Genomic DNA, 25,404 nt, shown 5'->3' with positions numbered 1-25,404 from the left:
GACTCCTCTTAGGATCCATGATCTTTTTTCTTACCATCTCACTTCTTATTCCTTGCATGTTTTACATGTAGGTGCTAATTTTTCTTCCATACATCCTTTAGATTTGAGGACAAATCCTTTTCAAGAGGGAGGGAATGATGGAATCATACTTGGGAATGATGATGGAATCATACTTGGGAATGCAAGAGGTGACACACTCAAAGATCCAAGAGGAGTGGGCTAGACATGGAAGATTGGGCCAGTCAAGGCCTAATGGGCCCTATGGGCTTGGAAGGCCCATACTTAGTTTCAACATGGGCCTAACTTGTTTTTAACATTCTTATTATATTTTTGTTTGCATAGTTTGAATATATTTTGGTCTTGTATTTTGGACCACATAGAGTAGCATTTTAGGTTTTAGGCTTGTTGGGCCTAGTTTTGGGCTTCATGGGCCTTTGGGTTTTTGGTACCCAATATTGGGCTCATTTTCATTCTTGTAATTTTTCCTTTCCATTGTATTTGTTTGACCAATGTATTTAGGTCATTAGAATAGTAAAATACAAGGAATACTAAAGTAGGCTAATTAGGTTAAATTAGGTTTAATTTGGAAGTCATTTAAGTTACATTTGAGTCACATGTTTAGCACCATGGGTGGCTGAACATGTGCCACTCAAATTAACCCTAAATAACTCTCAAATCAAACCTAAATGCACCTTGGTACCTAAAATTTTGGAGTAGCACATGGGAGCCAAAATTTGAATTCAAATTTCAAATTTGAATTCAAATTTTGGGCACCACATGTAGCCTTTGAGTTAGGCGCCCAAAAGTGTGCATAATCGGATGCTACTTAAGCTATTCCTTACCACTTTGTATGCACTTTTGAGATTAATAAAATTGGAGAGCTTATTCAGCCCAATTTTCCCTTGAAAGTCACCTTGAGAGAGAGCTTCACTTTTAGGAATCCATTAGGTTTTCCTCCTCTTTGAAGTGAGCTTTCCCTTGCACCTTAAGCTTGGATGCTTCCATCCAAGGCTTAAGCCTCTTCCTATCCGTGAATCTTCCTCCAACAAGTGTTCAAAGTTTCGGACTCCATCTCCTTGAAGAAGATCCATGACTAGGTGAAGAATAGGAGAGGAACATCTATCACTTCTCCTACCTTTTCCATCAAACCACTAGCCTCTCCTCCCACAACTAGCCTAGCAAGCAACCTTTTTATCTCTTCATTATTTTTTTCATTTTCTCTTTCTTTTCTTCTCAATTCTTCCTCACTTTTTATATTTTCCTCTTCTTTTTTTCTTGGGTACTCTTTTTGTTGTCTAAGTTCATCCCTAACACTAGACCTAGTACTATATGAGTTATGACCATGTACACTAGAATGATCACTCTTCTTTGATCAAGAAAAGGTTTTCACAAATTTGTTTTCAAAGAGGTTTGAAAAGTTTTTCACAAAGAGTGAGTGATAAAAGGTTTTCACAAAAAGTTTTTAAAGGAGTAAAATTTGTATGAAAAGGCCTAAGTGTACAAATTGAACTATCAAAGGGAGGTGGACTGCAAGGAATCACTTAAAAACCAAGCCTTATCAAGTAGGAATCACTAAGCCCTTTCACACTTTTCTTACAAAACAATTTTTTGTACTAAAGTTAGGTGTGTGTGTGCACGGCCCCCTAGTAGGCAAATTGAAGCCTTCTAAAACGAAAACAATTGAAGTAAAAGACCTAAACAAATATACTACTAAAAGCTTTAAATCATGCAAAAGGAAAGCACTTAAAACATATACTAGTCGAAGTCCTAGGTGAAGGTTTTCAAATCACCTTCAAACTACACGAAATTACCACCAAATTGAAGAGGTTTAAAATGGCCAATTACAAACCAAAAATGAATGAAACCAAGGCCAAAACAAAAGAGGCCGAAAATTTAACAAGAAAGAAATAAGTAAAAAGGAAGCCTTCAAGTCTTCATGATGGAAGAACTTTGGAGGAGGCCGGATTGATGTAGCTTCCTTCAAGTCTTTCCCTAGATCTTTGGCTCCTAGAATCCTTCCAATGCTTGTGTAAGGCTCCAATGGAGGGAGGAACCTCACAGCCACCTTAAGATGGTGGAGAAGCCTCTCAAGAATGCGCCACTCTTGGTGAAGGGATAAGCATTCTTCAACCCGCCACACTTGTCTTTGGAAAAGTGATAAGAGATTAGTTTTGCACAAAGAGGTTTAGGACCTTTGGGAGGAGAGAAATCTGATCTCTAATCTGAATACTCAATTCTCATTAATGCCAAAAGTGTTATACAAGTGAAAATTTGAGGCTATATAGGCGTGGCCACCTAGGGGTTAAGCTAGACTAGACCATGGTTCACTAGGAACCATGGTTGGGTCCGTCCAACTTAGGGAGCAAGAAAAGGCTAGACCATGGTTCACTAAGAACCATGGTTGAGCCTTCCTAAACCGCCCTTGTGTAGGAGAGAAAAGAGGTCCAAGCATTTGGCCAAGTGTGCACCAATGTGAACACAAGGTGTGAACACAAAGGTGTGGACGGTTTTGATTGGTTTCATTTAACTCCACCCGGTTTGAAAATGGTTCATTTGGTTTAGTTAGGTTCATTCAATGTAATGGAACCTAGCTAAATCAAATCTATGAAAAATTAGGAGTTAAATGAGTCCAATATGTAAAACCTTTATCCTAAGACCATATTTGGCTAAAATGCTAGGAGCACACTTTAGTCTACTAATACCACTCTTATGCCTACTTCTAAAAAGAAAAAGGTGCCTCCAAAATACAAAGGCAAAACAATCCTATACAAAGTCTACTATATACAATATATACAATGGGACTACTCAAGATACTACTAAGGAGGAAAGTACACAATGCTCATGGTGAGCAAGGGTCTAAGAAGCACCTCCTCCTTAGATGTCTCTTCTAGCTTCCTTACCATGGACCTTGTCAAAGGTCCAATGGCCTTCATGTATTCCTCTTCCTTGGATGGTCCTCCATCATACCCTCCTTTTTGGGAAGGATCTGTCCTCAGATCTACCTCTTCATCATCCATGTTAGTATTCCCTCCTCTATAGAAGCCTCCTCTAGCCCCCTAACCATAGACCTAGTTAGAGGCCTAATGGTCTTCATGTGTGAGCAACCTTGGATCACCCTTCACCCTTCTTGGTCTTACTTCTTCCAAAGGGATCCTTGGGGATTAGATTTCCATCATACCCTCCCCCTTCGAAAGGATTTGTCCTCAAATCCAGTGGTCCTTCCACAAAGATAGCATCACCTACAATGAAAATAAGAAATAAAGCATTAGGGATGACATATTCATATAACATATGTGGAAAGTGCACCCTATGAGGAATTCCTTCTATAGTCCTAGCAAGGATCCTTAGACTAGGAAGGATGGGTTCTATAAGAATAGGATCCTCACTATAGTGTAGTCTGAGTGTAAAACTAAATCCTAAAAATGTTAAAGTGCTAAAACTATAACAAACTAATGAAGTAGTCCTATATACCAAGATATCTTGCCTAAAGTACCCTATGTAGTAACCTAGGCTTCTACAAGAAAATAAAGTGAATATAATAAGGAAACTACCTAGACAACCCTTGATCATATTATATGTTAGATACATCAAGGAAGAGGGTGTAAAGAGTTTAGAAAAGTCATAGAATCTAATTTGGTCTTGAAGGGAAGTAGTAAAATTAAGTTCAAAGAAGTTTGAACTTCCCTTAAGATCAAAAGTAGAAAATAAGACACCATGAGATGTATCTGATAAACAATATAAACCAAAGGTTGGGTGCTTTATTAGAACAACTAAAGTAGGAGAAGTCCTAAATAGACAATGGCCGTCTACTTTGGGCACCACCAAAGTAGTAGCATAAGAAGTAGAACTAGGTGAAGTCCACTTCTTCTTTACAAGACTAAGAACTTGAGATCCATTATTTTCAAAAATATTTAGGTGGTGGATCTTAAGCTCTAAGGTTGTGGCAGCAGTAGAAAAAGAGCTAAATTCTTTATGAAGAAGAAAAGTCTTTTTACAATTATTTTGAATTAAAAAGTGACTTTCCTTTTGCATAAGATTTTTGGAGGAGACACTATCCTCCTTACTCTTTTCCAAGAGTAGTGTCTTTTTAGTTTTAAGAAGGTGAAGAGGTTGTTCAACTAGAAGACATTTCTTGATAGAATGTTTTATTAAAAATTGACTTCTAGGAACAATTTCCTTGGGGGAGACACTACCCTCCAACTCTAGAACCTTCTTTTTCTCCTCTTTTCTTTTTTTTGATTTCATAAATACTTGATCTTCTAACACTTGTGAAGGTGAAAGAGGAATCAAGGTATGCTTTTTACCTAGATGGACTAGGCGGATCTTATTGGTGACACCATCATGGATGGCTTGTCTATCATGTTGCCACGGTCTACCAAGTAAAATATGACTTGCATCCATGGGAATGATATCACATAAAATTTCATCTTTGTACTTCCCAATGGAAAAGGGCACATTTACTTGATCTTTGACTTCTATAGGTCCATCCTCATTAAGCCACTGAAGTTTGTAAGATTTAGGATGGGCTATAGTAGTCAAGTTAAGCTTATCAACTAACCTTTGGCTTACAAAATTGTTACAAGAGCCACTATCAACAATGAGAGAACATGTTTTCTTGAAAATCTTGCATCTAGAATGAAAGAGATTCTCTCGTTGTGATTGGTCTTGTTCCTTAAGTTGGTTAGTCAACAATCTATGGGCAATTAATAGATCACCCTCACATGGTGCTTCCTCACTAGAACTATGGCTTTCGTCTTCTTCACTTGAGGAGGATGAAGAAGATGAAGTGCTCTCCTCACTTAGGATCTCATTGCCCCTAATGATCATGGTTTTTTTTGTAGGGCATTGGGAAGCTATGTGTCCCCTTCCTAAGCACTTAAAACATTTTATGGAGCTAGTCCTAGTATCATGGGAAGGTCTTTCCTTAGGTTTCTCTTTTAGTGACTTATCCTTTGAATAGGAGGGGGTACCCTCCTTCTTGAAGTCTTTCTTAGGGTAGGGGGTAGTTTCCTTCCTAAAACTAGGTTTTCTTTTTAATTGTTGTTCTACCCTCACACAAAGTTGAACTAGTTCATTTAGGTCTCTATAGGGCAATAGCTCAACTTTATCCCTAATCTCTAGGTTTAAGCCACTTTGAAACCTAGCTATGGTGGTTCTTTCTTCCTCCCTAATTCCCGCTCTCATCATAAGCAACTCCATTTGTTGCCTATATTCCTCAACACTCAAATTTCTTTGTTGGAGTCTTTGGAGCTTGTCCATTAACTCCCTCTCAAAGTATGGAGGAATGTGCCTTCTCCTCAAGGCACTCCTTAGCTCATTCCAATATTGGATTGGAGGCTCATGATGAATTTGTTTTTCTCTAACTAGGGAAGTCCACCAATACATGGCATACCCTTGAAAGCTAAGAGTAGCCATGGGAACCTTTCGGTCTTCACCTACATTGTGGCAAGTGAAGAGTTGTTCAACCTTCATCTCCCAATCTAAATAGTCATCCACACTATCCTTGCCATGGAAGGGAGGAAGGTCAAACCTAGGTTCTTTAGGAGTTGTTTCATGCCTAGGCCTATGGTGCCTAGGGGGTCTTTGGTAGTAACCATCATCATGATGACTACTATGCAACCCTTCACTTGTTAGTGAATGTGTGTGCGAGTGATAGCCTTTGGGCCTAGAAGGTCCATGACCCTCATGGCCGTGGGGTTTGCTAGTCTCACCCACAACAAGTTTATTTAACAACTCTCTAATTGTTTCATTGTTTTTTTCATTTTCTAGTTCTTTTTTTCTAATGTATTCCTTAAGTTCCCTAAGTTCTTCCTTAGTACTCTTATGGCTCTTAGGGGAGTGATGACCATGCACACTACTATTATGAGAATGATCACTCATTTTTGCAAGGTAAAAGGTTTTCACAAGTCTTTGAAAATTGCAAAGTGAGTGATAAAAGTTTTCACAAAAGCTTGTTTGGTGTAGTACTAAGTACTTAGAGGTCTAAGTATACAAGTTGCACTATCAAGGGAGGTGAGCTACAAGGAGCCACTTAATAACCAAGCCTCTTCAAGTGGAAATTACTAAACCCCTTTGTACTTTTCTTACAAAACAAAGTTCCACACAAGACAAGTAAAGTAGTGTGTGTGTGTGCACGAAACCCCTAGTAGGCAATAGAAGCCTTCTAAACGAACCTAGGAGCTAAACAATTAAAATGAAAGCAAATAAAGCATATACTAGTCGCTTATCCTAAGGTGAAAGTCCAAGTAGCACCTAAGGCTTTTTGGGACACTTTCACCAACCTAGAAATCCGGTTTATGAAAGCTAAAACTAAATCTAGCCGGTTCCTAGTGGAAGCCCAAGGTGGCACTTAAAGCCTTTGGGGACCCTTCCACAAGCACTAATCGAGGCTAATAGAAATTAAGTAGGACTATTTAGGAGGTGGTGGAGCTTACTTAATGTCCAAACAGCCACCCCTAAATGCAAGTTGAATACAAGAGAAATCACACAAAACTATTCAACAAAATTATGAAGTTACAACTCAAATAGTCAATACAAAACAATGGTTCTTCTTGGCCTATCTTCCACCAAGGCAGCTGGGACAGTTTGGTGCAGTTTTGAACCCCAGGGAAACGCCCCAAATTGGCTGGAACCAAGTCCTCTTCAAGGTCTTACAAACAGCCACAAGGTTCTACCAAGGCCGCCACAAAGATACACCAAAACCGCCACCAATCTACACCAAGGCCGCCACCAATTGCCACCAATTTTCACCTACAAATTCAAAGCAAATTTTGGCTGCACAAGGAGCAAACAAGTCAGCCTCTCTTAATGTGTTTCACTCAGCAATTATGTACCTCAATCCTCCTTCAAGGCTAAACTCCTTTGAGGTCAACCACATGCCTCAATTATACCTTCCTTCCAAGTGTAATGACTTGAACAAGGCCTATAACTTCACCAAGCTTAGCAAGCAAAACAAGAGAGGAAAGAGGCCAAAGAAGTAAAACTGAAAAGCACAATTTGGGAAGGGCAAAACTCTAATGGAAATTGATGAGACAAACAAAGAGAGCCAAAAAGACACAAAGCAACAATTAAGACTAATTTCAAAGCTAGCACTCAAAAGATTTTCCTAAGAATGGCACTAGATTTGATTACAAAAACCAAAAAAAAAATTTGTGCAATGCTAAGATGATTTTTAAAACTCTTTTCAGCCACTGGACAGTGAGGAAACCACATACAAAAATTCGCACAAAAAACAATAGGCCAAGTGCTACAAATTGCTAATTTTTCAACTTGAATCTTTCTATGCTCTTTTGTTTCTTTTGTTTTCTTTTCTTGTTCCTTTCTTTTTGAATTCTCTTTTTTTTTTTTTTTAAACACAGAATGTTAAGCACTTTAAACAGAGGCCAATCACAAATTCAAAGGTTTCCAAGTGGTGGAGAAAAGAAGAGAAAGAAGAGGAGAAATTCCAAGTGCACTTAGGCAAAATTTTCAGCACTTTTTAGTACTAGTTTTGTTCCATTTTGTCACTTCTTTTAGCACACTTAAAGAACGTTTTCTAGGCACTTCTTTCTCTGTTTTCTTTAATCAAAGCAAGCACAAGACACACAAAAGAATTGCTGGTCAACAATTGCTATGAAACTAATAGCAAAGAATTTCACAAAATGACTCTAGAACATGTTAGGTCTAATAACATGCATAGGCATTAATTTGTGAGCACTCTAAGAATGATTTTAACATGCAACCAGCAATGACACAACTCAAGTTCAGAGATTAATATTTCAAGATTCAAAAAGAAAAAGGGACTACACGGATTTAATGACAAGCAAAGCAACTACACATGACTCTAAGACAAAACTAGTAGATTAAGAAATGTAAAAGATTTGTTTTCTTGATTCTTTCTTGGAGTTCTTTTTGGACCGAAACTTGTAGGGACACAAAAGAAAATAAAGACAATCCTAAATCATAGAGAAAGATACACAAAGATTACCTACAGCACATACCAAGATTGATTCACAAGGATTAGCAAAAATGAATCAAGAAAGGCAAGACAATGTGAGTGAGTTCTATAGATTTATAAGTGTGACACAAGAATCACTCAAGGCACATACCAAGACTCAAAGAAAAGGAAAAGAAGACAAGGAGAACAGAACAAGACTCAAGCAAGATTATGCAAGATTCACAAAAAGAAAACAAAGAAGCAAGGGAATTCGGATTACTTGGAGACCTAGCTCTTGATACCAAATGATGGAAGAACTTTGGAGGAGGCCGGATTGATGTAGCTTCCTTCAAGTCTTTCCCTAGATCTTTGGCTCCTAGAATCCTTCCAATGCTTGTGTAAGGCTCCAATGGAGGGAGGAACCTCACGGCCACCTTAAGATGGTGGAGAAGCCTCTCAAGAATGCGCCACTCTTGGTGAAGGGATAAGCATTCTTCAACCCGCCACACTTGTCTTTGGAAAAGTGATAAGAGATTGGTTTTGCACAAAGAGGTTTAGGACCTTTGGGAGGAGAGAAATCTGATCTCTAATCTGAATACTCAATTCTCATTAATGCCAAAAGTGTTATACAAGTGAAAATTTGAGGCTATATAGGTGTGGCCACCTAGGGGTTAAGCTAGACTAGACCATGGTTCACTAGGAACCATGGTTGGGTCCGTCCAACTTAGGGAGCAAGAAAAGGCTAGACCATGGTTCACTAAGAACCATGGTTGAGCCTTCCTAAACTGCCCTTGTGTAGGAGAGAAAAGAGGTCCAAGCATTTGGCCAAGTGTGCACCAATGTGAACACAAGGTGTGAACACAAAGGTGTGGACGGTTTTGATTGGTTTCATTTAACTCCACCCGGTTTGAAAATGGTTCATTTGGTTTAGTTAGGTTCATTCAATGTGAATGGAACCTAGCTAAATCAAATCTATGAAAAATTAGGAGTTAAATGAGTCCAATATGTAAAACCTTTATCCTAAGACCATATTTGGCTAAAATGCTAGGAGCACACTTTAGTCTACTAATACCACTCCTATGCCTACTTCTAAAAAGAAAAAGGTGCCTCCAAAATACAAAGGCAAAACAATCCTATACAAAGTCTACTATATACAATATATACAATGGGACTACTCAAGATACTACTAAGGAGGAAAGTACACAATGCTCATGGTGAGCAAGGGTCTAAGAAGCACCTCCTCCTTAGATGTCTCTTCTAGCTTCCTTACCATGGACCTTGTCAAAGGTCCAATGGCCTTCATGTATTCCTCTTCCTTGGATGGTCCTCCATCACTTCAATTCTCCATCCCTTCACAATGAGCACCCAATGTTAGCCTTTCAAAGGTGTTTGCACTCTTTGATTTGGTGTGATCCTCCAAAGTTCCTTGAACTCTAATCGGACAACCCCTCCACTCAATCCACCAAGAAAGTGCGTGGTATTTTAAAAGTTTTCCTCACCTAGGTCAAGAAGAAAACACAACCTAAGAGTACAAGAGGCCAAGAAAGAAAAACTAAAAAGACACAATTAAGAAAAGGCTAAACTCAAATGGAATTTATGAGACAAACTTAAGAGTAGAAAGAAGACTCAAAAACTGAAATTAAGGCACATTAATAAAAGGCAAGCACACCAAAGAGTAAATTCCTAGAATGACACTAGAATAGAATGACAAGTGTTTGATAAAATGTTTCACTTAACATGTTTAAATTTTAAAGTTCCATTAAGCCATTAAAACAAGGTCCAAGGTCCAAAAGTTCAAAGAATGACTCCAAGTGCTAAGGTAGGAAAATTAGTCCCAAAAGTCCACAAGTCTAGCAAAGGTTCCCTTTTGTTTGTTTGAACTTTTTTTTTTTAACTTGTTTTTGGCACGGTTTTTGATGTCAAGGTCCAGCCATTTCTCTTTTTTTTTTTGAATTAATTTTCCTTTCTTGCTTGGGTTTTACACTTGTGTTTGTTGATTTTGATTAGCAAAAATTGGAGTATCCTTTTAGCAACTAGTGATGGCTTAATGAGGTAATAATTTGAGTTTCATTAATCTTTATGTGCAATAAAGTACAGCAATAAAATAAGCACATATAAACACTTTTCAACCTCAAATTATCAAGCAAAACATGTCCATATTAAGTGCAAATAGTAAAGGAAAGCAAGATGGCCGAATTTAGAAATATGTGCAAGGATATAAATCACACATGAATGGTTAATTATCAAGGAACATGCTAGGACTAATTAGCATGCATGAGTGACTCTCTAAAGCACTCTAAACCCCATGGCCATTTTAACAAACACAAGGCATGCATATCATATTTTGATCATGAAAGTGTTTAGGCATGTGTACTTGAGATTTTCTTTCAAGAAAAATTAGGGAGAATCATACTCTTATGATAAAACTTAATAGATTAAAAAAAGAAAATGATGGAAGAGCATGGGCTAAAGGCCCAACCACTAGAGCTATGGCCAGGAGATTACTTGAAGACTTGACTGCTTCAGAGCTTAGTGGGCCCAATGGGCTTGGTGGGCCTAGGGTACTTCTCACATGGACCTTACTTGAATAAACACCATGTTTTATTGCATTACTTAGAATAGGTAGTTACTTTTATTTTTGGTCTTGTATTTTGACCATAGATTAGGGTTTTTTACTTTTGGGCTTGTATTTGGGCTTCTTAGGCTTTGGGCTTTTGATACCCAATATTAGGCTCATTCTTCTTCTTATAATTTTTCCTTTCCATTGTATTTCATGGACCATTGTATTTGGGTCATTAGTTTAGTATTTAAGGAGGAATTATTAAATTTAAGGATTAGGCAATTATTTGGTAACTTATTTCAAGGGTTAGTGGTGGATTAAAACACTTGAACAAGTGTTAGAAAAGTTGAACAACAAATTCGTCACTAATTGGACACCAAAGCCGCCATTATTTGCTTCTAGTTTAGTTTAATTTTTGTCAATTCTCTTGTATTTTTAAACCAATTTGTAAAGCTTGGAGGGAGTATTAAGAAGCTGGTCAGGTATATCTAACTCCTTGATAGCCTACTCACGTGTAGTACTAGTGTAAGTGGTTTGGAAATTTCATATGTTTCAAGCTTCCACTTAGGTTTGTCGCCACCCGCCGAAACGGACCTTGGCATTCGCGACGATGGTCGGACTCTCTTTAAGTTTTGGAAAAATGATGGATTGTTAGAACGACTTATTCTCAAACTGAGACCTCATCGAACTAACAATTTTATTAAATGATTCACCAATCCATGTTAATCCCAAGCGGGACCCTCCATGGATTAGTGGTTTTCGCAAAAAGAAGGGTTTTTGGAGTCGCCACCAATGTTTTACTCAAAACATTGGAAAAAGGGATAAGGCAATTGATTTTCGCAAATCAACCTTGGCCATTACAACCAGAGTTGGGTAAGGGAGTCGGTTACGTGCGGGGAAGGTGTTAGCACCCCACAACGCCCCTTTCGGGTTCCCTATGACGGATTATTTCATAAATAACAGTGTAAAATTACTAAATTACCCCTATTTATTAGAAACGATTTTGAGCGGAATATTTACATGATGAAATTCTAAATATGCAATGCAACAATCAGAAAGCGGTAAAAGAAGGGATTTGGAAAAGAAACCTTTGAAGCGTGCTTTTTATATATTTAAACAGACGTTAGGAGGCTTTTTGGCGCTCCTTCCCACTACACGCTCGCTCGTTCCTTCCCTAAAAATAAATTTTTACTATGGAAATCAAAAAGATTTCCCTTCGACTAGTTCAAATCCTCAAGCTAAATGCTCAGAACTCAAGAACTTTGTCGGATCGGCTCTCGGAGAGACTTCTAGGGCAGAACACTGCTCAAAAACCCCAGAATACTCAGCAAGAGGGTCCAAAAGTATGGAAAAAGTGTCCAAATGTGTGGAATGACGTCCAAATGACGTCTTATATATAGGAGTGAGGCGCAGTACGGCCTCTGACATCAATACGGCCCGTACTGAAGTTTTGAACTACAGTACGGGCGTATTGAATTCAGTACGGCCGTATTGGTTTCAGTACGGCCGTATTGTAGTTCAAATTGTTCAGTACGGCCGTACTGAACTTCTAGGAGGCCGTATTGAGCTCCAATCCTCCCACATCCTTATTTTAAGCTACTCTAAGACTTCTAAACCTATGAAGAATCATCCTAGGGTCTTCCAAGGTCTTCCAGGAGTCCTTTCGGCTGACTTTCCTTCGGTCTTCGAGAGTCTTCGAGTCTTATTACCGACCCGGACAATTTTTAGGGGTCTACAGCTGCCCCCCCTTTACTTAGTCAAACGGCTTTTTGGTGTACCGGTTGACAAGTAAAGGAGTTGACCCAATTGTCCGGGGAATAAGCCATCCTTCCGACTTGTAGTGTCTTCCGGTGGAAAATTGTTGAGTAGCCTCTCCAGGTTGAGTATTAGTCGTCGCCTCTCCAGGCTCGTGCATACCTCGGTGTTTCTGACAACCTCGGTAGCTGAGTACCCGCCTCTCCAGGCTCTGCCTCCGTGTTTCTGACGACGTTAGCAGTTGCACACCTCCGTGTTTCTGACGACGTTGGTGGCTGAGTACCGCCTCTCCAGGCTCTGCCTCTGTGTTTCTGACGACATTGGCAGTTGCATACCTCCGTTGTTTCTGACGACGGGGTAGCTGAGTACCGCCTCTACAGGCTCTGCCTCGGTGTTTCTGACAACCTTGGCAGCTGAGTTTGCCCTCTCCAGGGTCTGCGGTTTGCCCTCCCCAGGGTTGCATACCTCCGTGTTTCTGACGACGGGGTAGCTGAGTACCGCCTCTCCAGGCTCTGTCTCGGTGTTTCTGACAACCTTGACAGCTGAGTTTGCCCTCTCCAGGGTCTGCGGTTTGCCCTCCCCAGGGTTGCGTACCTCCGTGCTTCTGGTCACTTTGGTAGCGTGAGTTTGCCCTCTCCAGGGTCTGCGGTTTGCCCTCCCCAGGGTCTGCCTCCGTGTTTCTTACGACGTTGGCAGTGTGAGTTTGCCCTCTCCAGGGATTTGTGATGATTTTGTCTCCACAGTCCACGATGCTGCTTCGACGATTGTTTTTGATTTTTGTGCCACTGAGGGCTGGATAACGCAGGGATCCGTCGAGGGGATGTGCAGTTACTCATAGGTTCTTGTGTTCCAACTTTCCATTGCGTAGTTGGTGCCCACTGGGGAATTTCTGATTCCTTGGGGGTGCAGACACAAAGATGCTCCTTTTGAGGTGAGCGATGCCTTATGATTGGCTGACGTCCTTTCGACGTTGGTGGAGTATCCCGGTTATCCTTATTCGGGTGACTCTTTTTGATTTTCTGGTTTTATTGCCTCTGCGTAGGCTGTTATCCGCTGGGGGATTCTATTGTGATGATTTTGTCTCCACATTGCACGATGCTGCTTCGACGGTTGTTTTTGATTTTGGTGCCGCTGAGGGCTGGATAACGCAGGGATCCGTCTAAGGGATGTGCAGTTACTCATAGGTTCTTGTGTCCCAACTTTCCATTGCGTAGTTGGTGCCCACTGGGAAATTCTGATTCCGTGGGGATGCAGACACAAAGATGCTCTTCCTGAGGTGAGCGATGCCTTATGATTGGCTGTCGTCCTTTCGACGTTGGTGGAGTATCCCGTTTATCCTTATTCGGGTGACTCTTTTGATTTTCTGATTTTGTTGCCTCTGTGTAGGCTGTTATCCGCTGGGGGATTCTGTCGTATGATTTTGATTAGCCTCTTCTGTTAGGCGGATCATCTTAACGTTCAATGATTGGCTGAATGCCGAATTCCGCTTGGGGAATGATTATAAATTTTTTTTGGATTTCCTCTTTTTGAAGGAGTGCCTCTGAGTAGGCGAATTATCTTGATGTTTGGAGTTCGGCTGAGTGCCGGATTCCGCTTGGGGAATGGTTATTGATCTTTTTGATTTTTCTCTTTTTGAAGGAGTGCCTCTGAGTAGGCGAATTATCTTGATGTTTGGTGTTCGGCTGAGTGCCGGATTCCGCTTGGGGAATGGTTGTTGATGTTTTTGATTTTTTTTCTTGTTTTGAAGGAGTGCCTCTGAGTAGGCGAATGGGGATTGAAGATCTTATGTATCCCAAAGTATTATTTAGAAAGCCTCTTCAGGCTTACCTTCACTCGTCGCTCGAGTTGGAAAGCTATCTTCCACTAAGGAAGTCAAAGTCCTTTGACTCGGATATTCTGTTCGGATGATCATGCTTCCATTGGGGAATCTTGCTGATCTTGCGCTGATAGCTTTCACTGGGAGTTCGGCCCAAGAGTGCAAGCTGAGATGTCTCTGGGGAGTATTATTTCGGCAAGCCTCTCCAGGCTCAGTTATTCTGTACGATTGGGGAGTATTATTTTGGCAAGCCTCTCCAGGCTCAGTTATTCTATATGATGAGAGAGTATTATTTCGGCCAGCCTCTCCAGGCTCAGTTATTCTGTATGATGAGGGAGTATTATTTCGGCAAGCCTCTCCAGGCTCAGTTATTTTGTACGATGGGGGAGTATTATTTCGGCAAGCCTCTCCAGGCTCAGTTATTCTTTATGATGAGGATTTTCTCTTTTTGAAGGAGTGCCTCTGAGTAGGCGAATGGGGATTGAGGATCTTATGTATCCCAGAGTATTATTTAGAAAGCCTCTTCAGGCTTAGCTTCACTCGTCGCTCGAGTTGGAAAGCTATCTTCCACTGAGGAAGTCTAAGTCCTTTGACTCTGATATTTTGTTTGGATGATCATGCTTCCATTGGGGAATCTTGCTGATCTTGCTCTGATAGCTTTCACTGGGAATTCGGCCCAAGAGTACAAGCTGAGATGTCTCTGGGGAGTATTATTTCGGCAAGCCTCTCCAGGCTCAGTTATTCTGTCCGATTGTTGGATTTTCTGAATTTTTGCCTTTTTTTGTCGATTTTCGGCTTTTTCTGTACAGAGGGATCTCAAACACACTCATAGATAAAGTATGCAGAGGAATGAAGATGTTGTGATGAATGAGAGGAGGAGGGACGTATTTATAGAAAAAAGTACGGCCCATACTGAATTCAGTACGGCCGTACTGATCTTATTGTTGATGTACAAAAGAATGGGCCGATACGGGCCGTATTGAATTCAATACGCCCGTATTGGTGTGGACGTTATGGCCAATACGGCCGTATTCATTTCAGTACGCCCGTATTGAGTTGAAAATTTGTTTATAACCCTAATTTTAGTACGAGCGTACTGAACATGGTACGGGTGCATTGTTTTTTCTGAAGTTTATTTGTTTTTTTGTTTTTTTGTTTTTTTGTTTTTGTTGTTTCAATAAACAGAGAATAAGTGATCTTCCAGTACACCTATCATCTGTATGCATGTATGCGGTATGATGCACCTAATTCTATTTGATTTATTTTTCAAAAGAATTAACCGATGCGTTTCTTTGCTTGGATTTTTGCCGTTCCTCTAGACGGGTTGTGCGCTGCCGATTTCTGTAACCGAGGAATGATGCGTGTTATATCGAGATTGGTGTCATCGACCCAGTGATCCTTCCCTTCCTTTAGAAGACGTGTCAACCCTCCTATTGACCACTATATCTCCATGTTTCCACTAGATTATTCCAAAATCGTTCGGGACAAGAGAAAAGAAAGGAAAGATATTTTTGTTCAAAAGTTTGTGTTTTAGAGGGGATTATTATTGTTTTGAAAATGGTTTTTGTAAGAATGGCTGGCCAAGGTAGGCTCATGTGTTTAGGCTTGTTTGATAAAACACTTATGAAGTTAAGAAAGTCCTGTTATTGACGTTGTGATTTGACAACTTAGATAGCTTCCCTTGAACCTTTCTTTTTGAATTCGGCTCATGGTACCATCATGGATTTCTTTTGTTTTTTTGATTGTCCTTATTTTTTGCCTAAAACACCCTTTTGTGGCGTCTCGGCGGACCTTTGTTTTTGTTCATTTTTGCAACCCTAATTTTTGCCTAGGTCACCCTTTCGTGGGATTCCTAGCGGGTTCTTTGCTCTTATTTTTGCGCAGCCCCCTTTTTGGGTTTCCTGCCGAGCTTTTTTTGTTTTTATGATTTTTGTTTTTGAAGGATTTCTTTTTTTATCCGTGATGGCACTTGTCGAGGCCAAGGAAAGGTGCTCCAAGTTGTCACACACACTTCCACATGAAGATGATGCGGGTTTATTATTATTAAGACAATTTTAACCTCATTCATGCTTATTCAAACAGGGTTAAAAATAATGTGGTCTAGAATTTTATTGCAAGCAAGAAAAGAAGCAATAAGAAATAATAAAGAACGATTTTATTATAATCATAGTGGAAACATGTGCCCTATCGAGGCTCGGGGGTCGGGCTGTCCCCGAGGAGTAATCTCTAACAGTCATCAGGTCTGTAGATCCCTATCGGAAGGAGAAAAACACTTGACGACGACGACCAGCCTTAACGCTTGTGAACCGGCCTTCCTAAATATCTGGCTTAAAGAACGTCGAGAAGGATCTTGATTCCTCTTCGTCCTTTGATCTTTATTAGGGTTGTATCCTAGCCCTTGTTTCCCCGGATTATCCTTGATGATGGGTAGCTCGGGAATCCCTTGGGAATCCTTGCCAAGTCCTTGTCCGGGCAAGTATCCATTCTTGGTGAGCATATGAGCTACCTTCTTCATTTCTCGGGGAAACGTTTCAACATTGGCAATCTCCAATGCTTGGAAGGCGGTTTCTAGAGCTTCCTCTGCTGCATCCACATAAGGTATGGCAGATGGCTTGCTGATGAGTATGTCATCTTCAGCTTGTACAGTCACCAGCTTGTCACCCACTATGAATTTGACTTTCTGGTGGAGCGTAGAGGGAACAACTTTCGCATCATGAATCCAAGGTCGGCCGAGGAGACAGCTGTATGCGGGAGTAATGTCCATCACTTGAAATTCGACGTTGAAGATGGTGGGTCCAATTTGGATTGGAAGATTGACTTCTCCCACCACTTCTCTTTTAGAACCGTCGAAAGCTCGGACGATCATATTGCTCGGGCGCATTTGGATTCCCTTGATTGCCATTTGATCAAACGTTCTTTTTGGCATCACATTCAAGGAAGATCCGTTATCCACCAAGACTTTAGCGATGTGATACTCCTTGCACTTTACAGAGATGTGCAAGGGCTTGTTGTGATTCGGTCCCTCAGCGGGGATCTCTTCATCGGTGAAAGAGAGGTGATCACTAGCCGTGATGTGACTAACAATCCCCTCAAACTTGTCTTGGGAGATAGTGTGCGACACATATGCCTCGTTCAAGACTTTCAACAGAGCTTGTCGATGCGGTTCGGAGCATAGGATCAACGACAACAGAGTAATCTTTGCTGGCGTCTTATGAAGTTGATCCATGATGGAGTACTCGCTCTGTCGGATATATTTTAACAGCTCATCAGTCTCCTCCTCGGATTCTTTATTTTCCTCGGTTTTCTCTTCTTTTTCTTTCCCTTTATTCTTGGGAGCTTTGTCATGAAGATCTTCGGGAGTGTAGATCCTGCCACTCCTAGTCATGCCCCCAAGTCCAGCGATGTTAGAGATATCGCTGTCGGCAGAAGAATGGATGTCGTATATCCATGGCACAGCCTTATTTGATTTGTAGGGAAAAGGTCTTGGAGCAGTGATCCTTAACGGTGTCGGACCTTCCCCTTTATTCGTCTTGATTACCAACAACGAAGTTGATGTGCGCTCACTTGGCGCGGTTATTGGCTTACACTTAATAACAAATGGCGTGCGATCCATTCTGAACATACGCATCGATTAATCCTTTCTTTTTATTAATGTTTATTAATGAATTACTAGGAGGGATGTATGAAATGCAAACCTAGATCCCTCCATGATCTTTGATAAGAATGCATGATATGAGATGATGACGTTGAATATGCATGCATTGTGTTTATTCAACTAAGCATTATCATGTTTTCGGGATGCTCCTAAGATGATGCATGATATTGCTTGGTTTGGATAAATATCTTTTTTTTGGATATTTTGTTTTTTGTATTTTTTGGGTGAAAAGGGAAACTACCTATATGAATGTGATGAAGGTAGATGTTAACACCATGTAATGGAAGATTCTTATTCCTATTTATTCTTATTTTAAAAGGAAATGTTGTATGTTTAAAGAATGCAATGTATGCTCAAACAATGTCACATAAACAATGCACAAACAATTCACTCATCCACGAACAGTCACGAGCGAATCACGAGGTAGGGGTATCCTGCAGAAAAGTGCATATTCAAGGAGGTTCTAACTGTTCTCATTGGTCCAAGGCCCCCAAGGTGCCCCCATTATAGGGACCCAATTCCTCTCGTCGTAAGTCGATGGAAAGCTCCAACGCACTGTCGGACTCGAGTTCATGGTTTTCACCTTGAGTGATGCTTTCCGACAACGGTCTACGGGCACCTATAGACCCATTCGACAACCGGCCGTACTAACATCCACTCCCTATGGCTTTCCACTCATGCCCCCGGGTATAGAGGGAACTGTTGTGTGCAAAGGTTTGTGTGCAGTTTTTATTTCAAACAATTGCGAAAATTTAAACATACAACAGTTATTAAAAACCACATAGATAAAACATATTATCATACAAGCGAGGGGTAACGAAGTAATTTTAAACTATTTTTTTAGAAATAATCCATCACTAAATGGGACTGACTCTCGAGAATTTCCTCAGTGGAGTCGCCATCTGTCGCCACCCGCCGAAACGGACCTTGGCATTCGCGACGATGGTCGGACTCTCTTTAAGTTTTGGAAAAATGATGGATTGTTAGAACGACTTATTCTCAAACTGAGACCTCATCGAACTAACAATTTTATTAAATGATTCACCAATCCATGTTAATCCCAAGCGGGACCCTCCATGGATTAGTGGTTTTCGCAAAAAGAAGGGTTCTTGGAGTCGCCACCAATGTTTTACTTAAAACATTGGAAAAAGGGATAAGGCAATTGATTTTCGCAAATCAACCTTGGCCATTACAACCAGAGTTGGGTAAGGGAGTCGGTTACGTGCGGGGAAGGTGTTAGCACCCCACAACGCCCCTTTCGGGTTCCCTATGACGGATTATTTCATAAATAACAGTGTAAAATTACTAAATTACCCCTATTTATTAGAAACGATTATGAGCGGAATATTTACATGATGAAAATTCTAAATATGCAATGCAACAATCAGAAAGCGGTAAAAGAAGGGATTTGGAAAAGAAACCTTTGAAGCGTGCTTTTTATATATTTAAACAGACGTTAGGAGGCTTTTTGGCGCTCCTTCCCACTACACGCTCGCTCATTCCTTCCCTAAAAATAAATTTTTACTATGGAAATCAAAAAGATTTCCCTTCGACTAGTTCAAATCCTCAAGCTAAATGCTCAGAACTCAAGAACTTTGTCGGATCGGCTCTCGGAGAGACTTCTAGCGCAGAACACTGCTCAAAAACCCCAGAATACTCAGCAAGAGGGTCCAAAAGTATGGAAAAAGTGTCCAAATGTGTGGAATGACGTCCAAATGACGTCCTATATATAGGAGTGAGGCGCAGTACGGCCTCTGACATCAATACGGCCCGTACTGAAGTTTTGAACTACAGTACGGCCGTATTGAATTCAGTACGGCCGTACTGAAGTTTTGAACTACAGTACGGCCGTATTGAATTCAGTACGGCCGTACTGAAGTTTTGAACTACAGTACGGCCGTATTGAATTCAGTACGGCCGTATTGGTTTCAGTACGGCCGTATTGTAGTTCAAATTGTTCAGTACGGTCGTACTGAACTTCTAGGAGGCCGTATTGAGCTCCAATCCTCCCACATCCTTATTTTAAGCTACTCTAAGACTTCTAAACCTATGAAGAATCATCCTAGGGTCTTCCAGGGTCTTCCAGGAGTCCTTTTGGCTGACTTTCCTTCGGTCTTCGAGAGTCTTCGAGTCTTATTTCCGACCCGGACAATTTTAGGGGTCTACAAGGGTTATCCGACTAGCTACTTGTTCTTGCTTCCTTTAAGTTTCTTGTCCATAATTGTGTTTACTTTGCTGCTTTAATACGTCTAGAATTGTGTAGTTTTATTTGCTCACGTTTAGTTAGTTTCAAAAACAAACAAATTGTGAAAAGCATACAAAATTTTTGTGAAAAGTTTTGGGGAATCAAAGATACCACAAAGGAGTTTAGTGATTTCCACTTGAAAAGGCTTGGTTATTAAGTGGCTCTTAGTGTAGACCCCTAAAATTGTCCGGGTCGGAAATAAAGCTTGAAGACTCTCGAAGACTGAAGGATAATCAGCCAGAAGGACTCCTTGAAGGCCCTAGGAGGGTTCTCTGTAGGTCCAGAGGTCTTAGAATAGCTCAAAATAAAGAAGTGGAGGGAAAAAGCCCAATACGGCCGTACTGAACTCAATACGGCCGTATTGAAGCTTCAATACGGCCATACTGAAGTCAGTACGACCGTATTGACACTTCAATACGACCGCTGCGAACTCAATACGGGCGTATTGAAATTTCTGACTTTCAATACGACCGTATTGAACTCCAATACGACCGTATTGAAGTTCAAAAATTTCAATACGGCCGTATTGGCCCTGTAGGCCGTACTGCGCCTATTCCCTATAAATATGACGTCAATTGGACGTCATTACACACTTTTCAACATAGTTTGAACCCTCTCCTTGAGTATTCTGGGGTTTTTGAGCAGTGTTCTGCCCTAGAAATCACTCGGAGAGTTGATCCGACGAAGTTCTTGAGCCCCGAGCCATTTTGCTTGAGGATCGAACCTAGTCGAGGGGAAATCTTTTTGATTCCCTTAGTTAAAATTTTGTTCTAGGAGAGCGAGGAGCGGGCTTGTAGAGCGAGGGAACGCCAAAACGCTTCCCAGTTCATTTTTTATAAAAAGCACGCTTCAAGAGGTTTCCCTTCAATCCTTCCTTTTACTGCTTTCTGTGTGCATATTTAAACTGTCATCATGTAGATAGTCAATTCATAATTGTTTAGAATAAATAGGGGTAATTTAGTAATTTTACGCTGTTATTTTAGAAAATAATCTGTCATAGGGAACCCGAAAGGGGCGCTGTGGGGTGCTAACACCTTCCCCACGCGTAACCGACTCCCTTACCCAACTCTGGTTGTAGTGGCCAAAGTTGATTTTTAAATCAATTGCCTTATCCCTTTTTCCAATGTTTTGAGTAAAACATTGGTGGCGACTCCACGAACCCTCCTTTTATGAAAACCACTAATCCATGGAGGGTCCCGCTTGGGATTAATATGGATTAGTGAGCCTTTTAATAAAATTGCTCGTTTGACGAGGTCTCAGTTTGAGAATAAGTCATTCTAGCAATCCGCTATTTTTAAACAAATAAACGAGTCCAACCATCCTTCGCGAATGCCGAAAGCCCGTTTCGGGCCGGTGGCGACAGATGGCGACTCCACTGGGGAAGCCTCGAGAGTCAGTCCCATTTAGTGACAGATTATTTTTAACAAATAATAGTTAAAAATTACTTCGTTACCCCTTGCTTGTATGATAACATGATTTATTATATGGCTTTAATAACTGTTGTATTTTTAAATTTGCGCAATTGTTTGAAATAAAAACTGCACACAAACCTTTGCACACAACAGTTCCCTCTATACCCGGGGGCATGAGTGATTAACCATAGGGAGTGGATGTTAGTACGGCCGGTTGTCGAATGGGTCTATAGGTGCCCGTAGACCGTTGTCGGAAAACATCACTCAAGGTGATAACCATGAACTTGAGTCCGACGGTGCGTTGGAGCTTTCCATCGACCTACGATGAGAGGAATTGGGTCCCTATAATGGGGGCACCTTGGGGGCCTCAGACCGGTGAGAACAGTTAGATCCACCTTGAATATGCACTTTTCTGCAGGATACCCCTACCTCGTGATTCGCTCGTGACTGTTCGTGGATGAGTGAATTGTTTGTGCATTTTTTATGTGACATTGTATGAGCATACATTGCACCTTTTAAACATACAACATTCTTTTTTAAATAAAAAGAATAAATAGAAATAAAGATCTTCTAGTACATGGTGTTAACATCTACCTTCATTGCATTCATATAGGTAGTTTCCCTTTTCACCCAAAAAATACAAAAAAAGATACAAAATATTCAAAAGAAAAATATGTATTTACCCAAACCAAGCAATATCATGCATCATCTTAGGAAAATCCTAAAAACATGATAATGCTTAGTTCAATAAACACAATGCATGCATATTCAACATCATCATCTCATGCATATAGATCATGGAGGGATCTAGGAATCATTCATTTCATACATCCCTCCTAGTAATTCAGTAATAAACATAAATAAAAAGAAAGGATTAAATCGATGCGTATGTTCAAAAATGGATCGCACGCCGTTCGTCATCAAGTGTAAGCCAACAACCGCGCCAAGCGAGCGCACATCAACTCCGTTGTTGGTAATCAAGACGAATAAAGGGGAAGGTCCGACACCATTAAGGATCACTGCTCCAAGACCTTTCCCCTATGAATCAAATAAGGCTGTACCGTGGATATACGACATCCACCTTTCTGCCGACAGCGATATCTCCAACATCGCTGGACTTGGGGGCATGACTAGGAGTGGCAGGATCTACACTCCCGAAGATCTTCATGATAAAGCCCCCAAGAATAAAGAAAAAGAAGAAAAGAAAACCGAGGAAAAAGAATCCGAGGAGGAGACAGACGAGCTGTTAAAGTTTATCCGACAGAGCGAGTACTCCATCGTGGATCAACTTCATAGGACGCCAGCAAAGATTACGCTGTTGTCGTTGATCCTAAGTTCCGAACCGCATCGGCAAGCTCTGTCGAAAGTCTTGAACGAGGCATACGTGTCGCACACTATCTCCCAAGACCAGTTTGAGGGGATTGTTAGTCACATCAAGGCTAATGATCACCTCACCTTCATCGATGAAGAAATCCCCGCCGAGGGATCAAACCCCAACAAGCCCTTGCACATCTCTGTAAAGTGCAAGGAGTATCACATCGCTAAAGTCTTGGTAGATAATGGATCTTCCTTGAATGTGATGCCAAAAAGAACGCTCAAGCAATTGGCGATCAAGGGAGTCCAAATGCGCCCGAGCAACATGATCGTTCGAACCTTCGATGGATCTAAGAGAGAAGTAGTGGGAGAGATCAATCTTCCAATCCAAATTGGACCCACTATCTTTAATGTCGAATTCCAAGTGATGGACATTACTCCCGCATACAGTTGTCTCCTCGGCCGACCTTGGATTCATGATGCGAAAGCTGTACCTTCTACGCTCCACCAGAAAGTCAAATTCATTGTGGGTGACAAGCTGGTGACTGTACAAGCTGAAGATGATATACTCATCAGTTAGCCATCCACCATACCTTACGTGGATGCAACGGAGGAAGCTTTAGAAACCGCCTTCCAAGCATTGGAAATCGCCAATGTCGAAACGTTTCCCCGAGAAATGAAGAAGGTAGCCTCCATGCTCACCAAGAACGGATACTTGCCAGGACAAGGATTAGGCAAGGACTCCCAAGGAATCCCGGAGCTACCCATTATCAAGGATAATCCGGGGAAACAAGGGTTAGGATACAACCCTTATAAAGATCAAAGAACGAAGAGGAATCAAGATCCTTCTCGACGTTCTTTAAGCCAGATCTTTAGGAAGGCCGGTTCACAAGCGTCAAGGCCGGTCATCGTCGTCAAAATGTTTTTCTCCTTCTAATAGGGATGTGTAAATTCAGTGACTATTAGAGATCACTCCTCGGGGACAGCCCGACCCCCGAGCCTCGATAGGGCACATGTTTCCGCTGCGATTATAATAAAATCATTCTTCATTAATTCTTTATTGCTTCTTTTCTCGCTTGCAATAAAATTCTAGACCACATTATTTTAACCCTGTTTGAATAAACATGAATGAGGTTAAAATCATCTTAATAATAATAAACCCACATCATTTTTATGTGGAAGTGTGTGTGTCAACTTGGAGCACCTTTTCTTGGCCTCAATAAGTGCCGTCATGGATAAAAGAAATCCATTCAGGACAAAAAAAAAAAAAAAAAAAAAAAAAAAAAAAACAAAAACAAAAAGCTTGGCAGGAAACCCAAAAAGGGGGCTGCACAAAAATAAGAGCAAAAGACCCGCTAGGAATCCCACAAAAGGGTGACCTAGGCAAAAATTAGGGTTACAAAATGAATACAAAAGCCCGCTAAGACATCACAAAAGGGTGTTTTAGGCAAAAGTTAGGGCCGTCAAAAAAAGAAAAAAACAAAATAAATCCATGATGGTACCATCAATTGAATTCAACAAGGGGCTCAAGAAAAGCTATCCAAGTTGTCAAAGCACAATCATTAATAACAAAGATGTGCTTAACCTCATAAGTGTTTAATCGAACAAGCCTAAACACATAAGCCTACCATGGCCAGCCATTCTTACAAAAACCATTTTTCAAAAATAAAATAATCCCCTCTAAAACACAAACTTTTGAAAATATATATCCTTTCCTTCTTTTCTCTCTTGTCCCAACGATTTTTGAATAATCTAGTGGAAACATGGAGATATAGTGGTCAATAGGAGGGTTGACACATCTTCTAAAGAAAGGGAAGAATCATTTGGTTGATGACACCAAAATCAAATATGCATCATTCCTCGGTAACAGAAATCGGCAGAGCACAGTCCGTCTGGAGGAATGGCAAAATCCAAACACAAAAACGCATCGGTTAATTCTTTTGAAAAAAGAATCAAATAGAATTAGGTGCATCATACTGCATACATGCATACAGATGATAGGTGTACTGGAAGATCACTTATTCTCTGTTTATTGAAAAAACAAAAAAATAAATAATATAAATTTCAGAAAAAACAATGCGCCTGTACCATGTTCAGTACACCCGTACTAAAATCAGGGTTATGAACAAAATTTTCAACTCAACATGGGCGTACTGAAATGGATACGGCCGTATTGGCCATAAAGAAATTTTCAAAGACCTCGTCATTAGGCAATTGCATAAAATAGAAAATAGGAAAAATTGATTGTGTATGACAGCAGTCAACAAAAAGCCGAAAACGGAAAAGAGGCATGGGTACAAAAATCCAACAAGAAAATTGTACAGAATAACTGAGCCTGGAGAGGCTCGCCGAAAGAATACTCTTTCAGAATAATTGAGCCTGGAGAGGCTTGTCGAAACAATACTCATACAGAATAACTGAGCCTGGAGAGGCTTGCCGAAAGAATACTCTCAGAATAACTGAGCCTGGAGAGGCTTGCCGAAATAATACTCTCAAAATAACTGAGCCTGGAGAGGCTCGCCGAAATAATACTCTCTCAGAATAATTGAGCCTGGAGAGGCTCGCCGAAATAATACTCTCTCAGAATAACTGAGACATTTCTATACAGAAAAAGCCAAAACCAACAAAAAAGGCAAAAATACAGAAATCAACAAAAATACAGAAAAAGCCGAACTCAACAAAAAAGGCAAAAACACAGAAAAAGCCAAAATCGAAAAAAGGGGCAAAATACA

Source organism: Cajanus cajan, chromosome 9 (assembly GCF_000230855.2).
Source record: "Cajanus cajan strain Asha chromosome 9, NIPB_CcT2T_4, whole genome shotgun sequence".
NCBI classification, from domain to species: Eukaryota; Viridiplantae; Streptophyta; class Magnoliopsida; order Fabales; family Fabaceae; genus Cajanus; species Cajanus cajan.
The sequence above is the reverse complement of the archived record's forward strand: the minus strand, read 5'-3'. Positions refer to the sequence as shown.